Here is a 12,010-nt window from a genome sequence, read left to right as displayed (position 1 = left end):
GTGTTGCCTGGGCTGCCACAGCTGAGCTGATCCGCTCCTGAATCAGAGGAACGTGCTTCTGTGCCTGGAGCAACAAGCAGCAGCCTCAGACCTAATCCTGCGATTCAAATGGAAACGTTTAGCTCTGCTGAACCCCGAAGACAGCCATGATCTCCCCAGGGCCTGCCGTAGGCACAGCTCCCAGCATCTTCCAGGGGCTGGTAGTGCTTTGAGATGAGGCAGCTCTGCTTGTGACAGAGCTGCAAAGACCAGAATGGTTTTCACTGTCAGTTTTTGAATCTCTTTAATCTCCCAGAAGCTCAGAGCTCCGTGATTCATCCCAGCCCAGAGGAACACATCCATCTGGCTGGACTTCTGCAGATCACCCTGGATGTTATCAAGACATCTGGGGCAAATACAAGATCCTAAGAGGCTTTATCTGCATCGGGCTGAGCAATGCTTCCTTGGACACAGCTTCCTGTGCTCAACCAAGATAAACAGTGGAAGAGCATCCTGGAGGAGAGGCTTCGGTGCTTGTTTATTTTGGTAATACTTAGACTGAGTAAATATCTACAGAAAATCGGAAGTGCAGCCCATCTGCACCCAGGGCTTGCCAGCAGTATGTGCTTCAGTCACTAGAGGTCTCTGCGGGCTGCACACAGAGGCCACCAACCTTGGGGTCTCCGGTGAGCAGAGACAAAGTTGAGACTTGGGCACCAGAGAAAGCTTTGGCTCATTTTGTGCGGTGCTGCCTGCCAGGCACAGTGGTTTGTGCCTAATAAGCCCTTCAGGAAGGTCCATGCTCCTTTATCTGGGCTGGTCCCACGAGCTCAGTGTAAAAGGTATTGTTTATTAAACCGGGTTTAATCTTTGTGTAGTGCTGGAAGAGCAGTGAGGAACTCAGTTTGAGGGGTGGCCTTCAGAAGCTGGGTAGCAAATAGCACCAGGAGAGAATTAGGCAGAAGGCTCATGGAAGGGCTGAAGCATGGTTCCTTCAGGAGGAGGTTTGGTGCTCAGTGAAAGCCAGAACCCAATATGCCCAGGAGTCCACTCTATGGGACCCATCCAGCTCAGATCCATACTCAGCCACAGCTTCTCATTGATGCTGGTCAATACCCAAAGGGTGAGTGTCAGGAGGATGGGGCCAAGCTCTCCCCAGTGGTGCCCAGGGACAGGACAAGGAGCAGTGGACTCAAACTGGAACACAGAAGTCTCTATCTGAACATAAGGAAATAATACTTCGCTGTGGGGGTGGCAAAGCCCTGGAGCAGGCTGCCCAGAGAGGTTGTGGAGTCTCCTTCTCTGGAAGTGTTCCAAACCTACCTGGATGTGTTCCTGTGTGATTACTTCTGACTGATCCTCATCTTCAGATGCTGTCAATCAACACCTCCTCTTCCTTCCCCCTCCCCGATTCTCCCCTCCCCTTCCCTCCTGGTCCTTTTCTGCCAGGCAGTTTCCAGCCACTATGTCCCAAGCCTGAAGCATTCATAAGGTTTTGTTTTTTGACCCAAGTGTGGGACCCAGCACTTGGCTTTGTTGAACCTCATCCCACTGGCCTCATCCAATGGATCCAGCCTTGCCAGGGCCCTTTGCAGAGCTTTTCCACCCTCCAGGAGATCAACATTCCCACCCAATGTAGTGTCTAGCAGAAGAAAAGACAGAGAGCAGGAAAGGACACAAGCACAGACAATAAAGATGACCCAGTGTGGTAGCAAAGGGACCGTCCTGCTTCACCAGAGCAGTCTGTGGCTATTGGAGAATGCAAAACAAGACAAAAAAATAGAGAGAGAAAAGATAATTGAACTGCCAGCATTACCATGGAGTAACCAATGTCATATTAATTATGCTTGACACTGTGGAGCCAAACGAAGTGACTCTCTAACTAAAAGCCCAGCATCACCTTAATGAGAACAACCCTCACTTGTCACATCACAGGAGGGTTTACAGCTTCCCTCCCCACCCTCTATTCTTTGAGTCCAAGTCCAAATCCAAGGGAAGGGTTGCTCAGGGATTAGGTCCAGATGTGGCTGATACTTTAACTCTCACTTTCAGCAGTTCCCTCAGCATGAAAGATCTGGGTTGTTTCCAGCATCCTCTTGTTTCCTCTGACACAACATTTGGCCACCAGGGAACCCTACCATGGTGTCACTTCTAAATCCTACTGGACAAGTCTGCAGGGCCAAGGGAAGCCAGAACTTAAAGCACCACTGTTTCACCTCTTTATGATAGGATCACGGAATGCTGGGGGTGGGAAAGGGCCTTTGGAGACCATCAAGTCCAGCTCCCCTTCCAGAGCAGGATCCCCTAGGGCAGGTCACACAGGAGCACATCCAGATGGGTCATGAAAGTCTCCAGAGAAGGAGACTCCACAACCTCTCTGGGCAGCCTGCTCCAGGGCTCTGTCACCCTTACACTAAAGGAGTTTCCCCTGCTGCTGAGAAGGAACTTGCTGAGTTCCAGTTTGTGTCCTCTGCCCCTTGTGACTTGTGCAACTTACAACTTCCAGTTTGTTACTGAGAGATGATACATATGCAGAGCAGAGGTTTAAGGAGCAGTCACTGCACCGCACTTCAGACCTGTCCTTGCTCTGTCCTGATTTTATTTGACCTTCTGTCCAGCTCTGGGATGCTTCAGCAAACCCATCTTTGCTTCAAGGTTCTGCCATTAAATTTCTGTGTTGATTTGTGTACAGAATTGCCAGAGGGTTTGTGGCTTCTGCTGTCATACAGAGATTTGGCCTCTCTAGCGTGGTAATTTGAGGGCAAAAACCCAGCTCAAATGACATCCAGACTCCAGCTCCCTGCTTAGGTTTGCTGTGCCCTCATCACTAAGCTCATGGGTTTTACAGTTTGTGAGTTGCATGGAAAATTACCAGGGCTTTTGGAGGGAAGGGTTGGGTTTAGGGGAGTAGGATGAAACGTTAAAAACCCCAAGAATGTTGCATTCACTCATGATTCACTGGTGATTCACCCCTACGTGAGAGAAGACTCCTTCTGAGTTTTGAAGGAGGGTTCTGATCTGCCCCTAACACATCTCACTCCTGGGCACTAAGCCATAACTTGCCCCTTGAGACAGGAGCTAAGTATTTGCTGTCTCAGTGGGAGATTGCTCCTGGTTTCTCTAGCTGAACATAATTCCCCATCTCCATCTCCATCTCTCTAATTGGACAGAAGGAGGTAGAACTAGATGATTCCTCACCCAGTGAATGATCCCTAAAGGCAGGAACCCCGTGGACCTGTGTTGGGAAGAGTGAACATCATACTCTGTAGGCAGAGAGCTGGAGCAGGACTGGAGTATCCTCTAACCCTACAGCCACCCATAAAGATGTTTCTAGCCTGGGAGTCTGAGCCCTGCTAGACTCACTCAGTAAATGTTTCCTTGTTTCCCACTGCCAGATCCAAGCAGCCACATCTTTTCCCAGATGCTGGGAAGACTCCATCTCAGGAAACAATGCATGGAAGATGCCTGGAGGAGATGCTCCTGCCTGGGGAGAAGGCAAAACTGCTGCTGCTGCAGCACACTGTTTGGTGCAGGATGGAAAGTGCCTTTCTTGCTTCTCCAGTGAGAAACACCCTGAGAACCATCACAGCTGAGTAAGTCCAAGGCAGTGTCCTTCCAGGTAGTCCTGCAAAGCTGGCTCGATGGGAGACCAACACTGCAGTGGGTTCTGGATGCCTGCTCTCTCCACAGGCCAAGGGAGCAATTAAGAGTCATCTTTGTAATTATTATCTGATAAAAAGCCTCCAATATAGTAGCAGATCTGTACCTGCACCTTATTCACCTCTGTTTACATCCCTGGCTGTGTCTTGCACTGGGACAGATCCATGTCACCCAAGAACTGATGATCTCATTGGCTCTGGTCACAATTTGTGTCCTCCCCAGTCTCTCTCTTTGTGGCTTTTGCCACTCTCTTTCATGCTGAGGGAACAACCCAGCTCTTGCACCCCTTAGATGTGGGGTGGGGAGTGAAAAGGCTGATGGTGGGGCCAGGGCTGCATCCCACACGCTGTAGAGCACCTGTTCTACCTTTGCATGGTCATGCCCCAGGTTTAGCAGATGGAAAGTCCTGTGCCCTCAAAAGCTTTCAGATGGCACAAGTAATGGTAGGACTAGGGGGAATGGAAAACAACTAGAAGTGGGTAGATTCAGATTGGATGTTAGGAAGAAGTTCTTCCCCATGAGGGTGGTGAGACACTGGCACAGGTTGCCCAGGGAGGTGGTGGAAGCCTCATCCCTGAAGGTTTTTAAGGCAGGCTGGATGTGGCTGTGAGCAACCTGCTCTAGTGTGAGGTGTTCCTACCCACGGCAGGGGTTTGCAACTAGATGATCCTTGAGGTCTCTTCCAACCCTAACAGTTCTGTGATTCTCTAAGTGCGAGTTTGTGCCTTTTGCTCTTGGAAGAATTAAGCCATAGCATCTCTGACAAAGAGCTTAGCAGGCAGTGATTGAAACGAGCCCGTGGCAGGGTGCTGCTGGCTGTGTGTGGTGTCAGATAATTTGTTCTGGGGGACAGGGCTTCAGGGAGCAAAGGCTCTCGTCCGCTTTGGAAGGCAGTTTCTCTTGTGAGCTGCCGGCAGCGACGCAGGGTGTTTGCTGAAGTTTACAGAGGGCTGTCATTGCTCTGCTATGTCATTTCAAAATAAACACATTTTAGTCATTAAATACACACTCTTCAGGCCTCAGTAAGGGGAACATCAGATTGTTAGTCAAGCTTTCATTCTTCTGGTATGAGGCTACGCCTCAGCTAAAGCACGTCGCAAAGAAGGGGTGGCGGTGGGGGAGAGATTTTCCAAGGACAGCTTCCCTCTGGTAACCTCTAACAGAGCACAAGAGGGAACTCCAAACCCTCCCCACGTGCTTTACACATATTGGGTTTGCTCTTCTGATTGCTATTATTTATGATACAATTCAAGAGAGGACCAGGAGATGAAATTGATCTCTCAAGATTCCTTTGAGCTCTCCGTTTCCAGAAGTCTATGAATTGTTCCCTGAACTGCCCATGAACTCTTGGAGTGGGTTCAGAGGAGGCTGTGAAGATGACCAGAGGGCTGGAGCAGCTCCCCCATGGGGACAAGCTGGGAGAGATGGGGCTGTTCAGCCTGGAGAAGAGAAGGCTCCAGGAAGACCTTAGAGCAGCCTCCCAGTACCCAAAGCAGCCTGGGAAGGGACATTTTACAAGGGCTTGGAGTGACAGAACAAGGGGCAATGGCTTTGAGCAGATTTAGATTGGGGCAATGGATTTGGGCAGATTTAGATTGGAGAATAGAAAGGAATTCTTTCCAGGGAGTGTGGTGAGACACTGGAACAGGTTGCCCAGGGAGGTCATGGATGTCCCCTCCCTGGAGGTATTCAAGGCCAGGTTGGATGAGGCTTTGAGCAAGCTGGGCTAGTGGGAGGTGTCCCTGCCCATGGCAGGGGGGTTGGAACTGGATGATCTTTAAGGTCCCTTCCAAGCCAAACCATTCTAGGATTCCATGATTCTAGAGGTCCCCACACAAATGCCTGTCTTGGTGGGCACCAGGAAACTGCTGCAATAGCAAACCAAGGCTGGGCTTGCACAACGTGTCACAGATCACAGACCATGAGGAGAATCATTTATGTGTGAGCTTATTCATCCCTCCCATCCCTCAGGTTTCTTCTTTCATTGCTGCTGAAAGGGTCCTGCTTCTCTGGGCGTTCAAGGGCAGATTGGATGAGGCCTTGAGCAGCTGAATCTAGTTGAGAGGCATCCCTGCCCATGGGGGAGATGACCTCTAAGGTTCCCTCCAGCTTAAGCCATTCTATGAATACCTTCAACACACCAACTGCTGTTGGTCTCTAAGTGCTTTACTGCAAGCTCATCCATCTCCAGCTTGAATCCCACCGATGCAGTCCACAAAGGACTGGGGAGGAGAGAGGCGCGGCGGGGGGTGGGGGTGGGGAGATCAAGGAGAAGGAAAAGTCTTGTGAAGATGGGGCATGTGGTGGAATATATTTCATCTCTCTGAATGCACTGACATTAATTTAATTAAAATCCCAGGCTGGTGGGTGCAATTTCTAGGGCCAGCCTGGCTAATATTGTTATGCTTATGTAAGCAGTGAAATTAATTAAAGCTTCGAAGCTCACTCGTTGGCATAATGAAAGCTTGGTTTATGCTGCTGAGAGATTAAGGAGACCTTCTTGGTGGGCTTTTTGCTTCTTCTATTTAGGTTGGGGTTTTTTTTTAATAGAAAGGGAGAGAAACCCTCCCTTGCCCCACTTCCAGAAGCAGAGAGTGGGTAATTGAAATCAGCAGAGAAAGTAACAGTGAGAAAATGAGAGCGGCAAGAAATGGTTCTGTGGCTGCGTTTGTGCTGTAGAAAGAGCCTGGGGAGAGCCAGGAGGAGTCTGACACTGCCTCTGGGGGTGTGAGAGAGAAATGGGAGCCTCATGGGAACAACCCACACCTGGAGTACTGGCGGAAGAGGTCTATACATCTATACTTTCACAGAGTACTGGGGGCAGTTTTGGTCTCTGATGTACAAAAAAAGATGGGGACAGGTTGGAAAGTGTCCAGAGAAGAGCCATGAGAAGGACCAGAGGAGAAGCCTTCCTGTGTGAGGAAAGGCTGAGAGCTGGGGTTGTTCAGCCTTGCAAGAGAAGGCTTAGGGGAGACCTTATCACCATGGGCCAGTGGCTACCAGAAGGATGAAGACTGCCTTGTATACAAGGAGCCTCATGGAAAAGACAAGGGGTGAAGGGGACAAGTTACTGCTGGGGAGATTCCCATTGGACTCCAGAATGAAATGTTTCCCCTTGAGAACAGCTGGACACTGTAATCCTCGCCCAAGGGCAGCAGTGGATTCTCCTCCATGGGACAGTTGGCAGGGTGCTGGGCCAGCTCATTTCAACCACACCATCACCTAGAAAGGCTGGACCAGATGACCCTCGAGGTCCCTTCCAACCTGGTGTTCTGGGACTCTGTGATTTGTTACAGGAGCTGGGGAAGGAGGTGCTGAAGGAAGGCTTGGAATCAGGGGAGCACTGGGACGGGGTGAGCTCCCAGTGTCAGCCTTACAGGATGCTGTAGATGCTGATTTGGACCAGACGCGGCCCAAGAGCAGCTCTGCCGTCCAGTTCAGATGGACTCACTGATCTTGAAGGTCTTTTCCAACCAAAATGGTTCTGTGATTCAATGATTCAATGATCTTGTGCCAGCAAGGTCTGCCCACAGGGCACTCCATTGAGCCATGGAAGCACAGCTCCTGCTGCCCAGCATCTTTATCAGCACCACAAGCCCTCCAAGCAAAGGTGGGCGTAAAGAGACCGCCCCAGCATCTAACTTTTGCTCCCAGCATTTGTTCTGGTGTGGGTGAGGACTCTGAGGTTAGCTGCCTCTCTGTTTGTTTTCCATCCTGGGATGCTGTGTGATCTTTTTAGAAGCCTGGAGAAGCAAACCTCAGCTTTGTCTTCAGCAGTTTGTGCAGGTGGCAGTGACTGATGCCTTATGGAGGAGCACCCCAGGAGCCAGGAGATGTCTGTAGCTGAGTGTTTGTCTGGGTATTGGGCAGCAGCACTTGAATTCAGCTGGTTTCTATTATTCCATGTATCAGGAAGAACATTTGCACTTCCAGGCCACTAGATGATGATGGTACTGTAATTACAGCTGCATCTTAATTAACATTCCCACATGAATAAAAGATCAGCATGATTATTCTTTGGCTTTTTAACCAGTGGACTGTGGTCTCCTCTCATCACAGATGCTTTCTGCACCAAACCAAACCATCCCCTCTGACAAGTGAAGAAGAGAATCAAGCCCAGAGCATCAGATCACCTTTTTCACATTAAAATGTGGAGTTGGTTAAATGATGATGAAGAGACTCTGAGCAGCACAGTGTTGGCAGAATTTGGCCCATAATAGGAGGTCTGTGAGTTTCCAGCCTTCACTTCATGCCTCTGCCAGGCCTGAAAAGGTTGCAGCTGAGGATCACAGCTTGAAAATATGGGGCATGGGGTGATGTCTTTTTGCACATGGGAAAACAATCTGTATGTGCAAATCATAGTATTTTGCATCAGCACAAGGCCTTCAGGATGCAGGTGGAAAGTCTTCACATGAGCTTGGAGTCCCAAATGGTACAAAGCCAAGCTGAAGCCTTGTTTGTGATGTGCTCCAGGTGCAGGCATAGCCTTTCACCCAGGCTGCTGCCCTGCACTCCTCATGTCATAGGTCGAGCCAGGAGCCTCAGGATGTGAACAAGAGCACTGCCTTCGTAGGATCAGAGAACCATGGAATTGTTTTGGCTGGAAGAGATCTTTAAGATCATCTTGTGCAACCATTCTCTAACTCTACCAAGGCTGGTGCTAAACCATGGCCCTCAGCCCCACATCTCTGCCTCTGAAACACCTCCAGGGATGGGGATTCAACCACTTCCCTGGGCAGCCTGTTCCAGTCTTTGAGAACCCTTTCAGGGGAGAAGTTTCTTCTGATGTCCAATGTAAATCATGTTTTTCTGTAAGGTTTGAATGCTGTAGAGAGTGCAGGCTGTGAAATCTGTTCATAATGACAGGTTACAAGTTAGTACCACAGTGGCTGCGTGCAGCCTGACCCCAAGTCTGAGTCATAATAAAAATAATAGTAGGCAGCTACACCCCCTGAAGCCCAGGGGATGCAGGGCTGTGGCCACATGTTGCTGACTGGTTTGGCTCCTTCTTGAAAGCTGAGTGCTGAGTTGATTTAGCAGTGAAGTAAAACTATGGTTTCTATTTATAGAGGTCTCAAACTAGACCCACATACCAGGGTAGGTGATAGAACCAGCAAGCCCTAGTTCCTCACTCCAAAGGAAGGGACCAGTGAGCTGGTTGTGAAGGATTTGTCTGTTTCCATCATTAGCCACTGGACTGTGGTTGAACCAAGACATCTTCACACTGCATGCAATGCAGCTGTGGCATCTAACACACCTTTCATAGACACATAGATTCATAGAATGGCTTGGATTGGAAGGGACCTTCAAGATCATCTAGTTCCAAGCCCTCCAGCATCAGCAGGGATACCTTCCACTAGACCAGGTTGCCCAAGGCCCCTTGGAGGTCCTTTCCAACCCAAGCCATTCTATGATTCTATGAAAGGCAAATGAGTGTGAACTGAAACTGCCTTAACTCACCTTCTGCCCATTTCCTGGTGCTGTGATTTTAGGGCTTTCTCCACTGTGGTGTGTGTCCAGCCAGCAAGTACTTGAAGAGACACATCTGAAAGCAGATGTCCCAACCTGAGCCCAGATCTCATCAGTCCATGGCCAACTCATAGAATCATAGAATCAATAAGGTTGGGAAAGACCTCAAGGATTATCAAGTCCAACCTGCCACCCCAGACCTCATGACTACTAGACCATGGCACCAAGTGCCACATCCAATCCCCTCTTGACCACCTCCAGGGACGGTGACTCCACCACCTCCCTGGGCAGCCCATTCCAATGCCTAACAACTCTCTCTGTGCAGAACTTTCTCCTCAATGACTTTGGGGGCTGGGAAATACCCTCTCTTAGAGTTAAATCTGATTGTTTGGGTTTTTTTTGGTGACTTCCCATTCCACTGAGGGGAAAGTTTACCTTGCAGAGGCTGAAAATGCAAGTTCTAGAGGTTCTGTTTGGGAGGATGAGGGCTTTGGTCACACTCAAGGGCTCTCTTCCATGCTGAGCTGCTTCTGGTTTGTTTGCTTTGCACAAAGCTCAGCCACATTGGCTACAGCAGCAGAACACCCTCTTTATGTTTAAAAAAACCCAACCCTGGCTTAACCTCCTGAGAAACTGGCAGAAGAAGCTGCCTTTGCCCTCCCTTAAATTATATGCTCTGTGCTCCCCTGCTGCCACAATAAAATAAAGTGAAACAGCCTCTTCTCCATTTTTCTTTCAGCAGTGTGTTAAAGCTATGGTCAGGTCAGCCTTGGTGGGGAGGTAGCAGATGACTAATAGCTGTGGGTTTTAATTAAATGTTATCAGAAGAGGATGATAGATTAGCACTGCTACCCCCTGCATTTCCCAGAACATTGCAAAATTGCTTTTTGAAAAATGGGCTTAAAAAAAAAAAACAACCCCCCACCCCAACACCCCCAAAACCACCCCAGCAAACCACCACCAAAAAGCCCAACAACACAAACCCAGCAATGTGAAAGGGAAAAGGGCAGGGGATGGAAAGCGTGAGACAATGATGGGAATTTCTGATCCTTCTTGCTGGACCAGAACAAAAGCTTTCTGGCTGTCAGGGAAGGAAGATCTTACCCATTTCATAGAACCCTAGAATCCTGGAATGGTTTGGGTTGGGAAGGACCTGCCAGATTCTCTAGTTCAAACCTTTTGTCACGGGCAGGAGCACCTTCCGCTAGCCCAGCTTGCTCAAGGCCACATCCAACCTGCCTTTGAACACTGCCAGAGGCTTGGTGCCTCCACAGCTTCTCTGGGTGACCTGCTCAGTGCCTCACCACCTCCACGGGGGAAGAAGTTCCTCCTCATCAAGAAGGCCAATGGTCTCCTAGGGTGCATTAAGAAGGGTGTGACCAGCAGGTCAAAGGAAGGTTCTCCCCTGGCTCTGCTCTGCCCTGGTGAGACCACAGCTGGAATATTTTGTCCTGTTCTGGGCTCCCCAGTTCTAAAGAGACAGAAAACTGCTGGAGAGAGTCCAGTGGAGGCTGGGAAGATGCTGAGGAAAGGCTGAGAAACCTGAGGCTGTTTAGCCTGGAGAAGAAGAGCCTGAGAGGGGATCTTATGAAGGTCTATCAGTATCTGAAGGGTGGGTGTCAAGAAGAAGGGGCCAGGCTCTTTTCAGTGCTGTCCTGTGAGAGGACAAGAGGCAATGGACACAAACTGGAACAAAGCAAGTTCCGCCTCATCATGGGGAAAAAAATCTTTACTGTGAGGGTGCTGGAACCCTGGAGCAGGCTGCCCAGAGAGGCTGTGGAGTCTCTTGTCTGGAGACTTTCAGGACCCCTCTGGATGCGCTCCTGTGTGACCTGCCCTAAGTGATCCTGCTTCCCACCCCATACCATTCTATGATTCAATGATTCTATGAAACCTGTGCTACTGCATGACCAACCTGGGCTAGCTGGAGGTGTCCCTGCCCATGGCAGACAGGTTGGAACTAGATGATCTTGAAGGTCTTTTCCAACCCAAGCCATTCTGTGATTCTATGAAAACCAGAAGAATCTGTGGGAGTTGGTATTTCCTTGATATATATATATATACTTTTTTTTTCTCCTGGACCTGGACTGAAGACATTTTGAGCACCTCCAAAATGCTGCTTCAGGAGAGGAATAAAGGGATAAAAAGCTGCTAAGTGGCTGAGGGGAAAAAGCCTGCATCAGAGTTCGCCTACTTTGCATTAAGGAAGGTGACACAAACAGAGAAGCCTTGTGCTGCTGCCAGGGTGTCCCATGGCCAGTGACAGAAACAGGGGCAGTTCTAAATTAAAAGACCATTTCTCTATTAATTTATCACTCTGGCACACACAGGGCTAACTATTTTCCAGAACCTGGCTACTGAGCCTCCTATAGCTGAGGGAGTTTAAAGTCTTCTGCAGGAAATACAGTGGCTCTCCTGATGGGATGGATTTGGCCTCATGAAAGGGCATTTTGTCTAGGTAGGGCATGGAAATCTTAGAAAGTGCCTATGGGCACAGATGGGATCCCTGGGGATCCATCTGAGTGGAGAAAGAGATGTAAATCAAGGAGCCTGACCTGCAGCTTCCAACTGCAGGGTCTGTGGGGAGCCCTGAGAAGGCAGAAGGAGGTCTGAGCACTCTTACTTCACCTAACAAGGCACGTGGCATCTGCATCCATGCTGCACTGCAGTGAGCTAAGGTTTGCATCTGATTTTTCACTCTTCCATGCTGTGGGTGAGCTTCTGACCTGGACTATGTTGGTGTAACCAAGAAAAAAGCCTTTGGGTTTACGAAAAGTGACTTCAGACGTGAAGTTCTGTGTTCAGGATGCAGACTGGCCTCTGGTGCAGTCCTAAATCATCATAGAATCACAGAATCATAGAGTTGTTTGGGTTGGAAAAGCCCCCTAAGGTCGAGCCCAAC

The sequence above is a fragment of the Dryobates pubescens genome, chromosome 23, assembly GCF_014839835.1.
Source record: "Dryobates pubescens isolate bDryPub1 chromosome 23, bDryPub1.pri, whole genome shotgun sequence".
Taxonomy (NCBI): Eukaryota; Metazoa; Chordata; class Aves; order Piciformes; family Picidae; genus Dryobates; species Dryobates pubescens.
Note: the sequence above shows the minus strand (reverse complement) of the source record.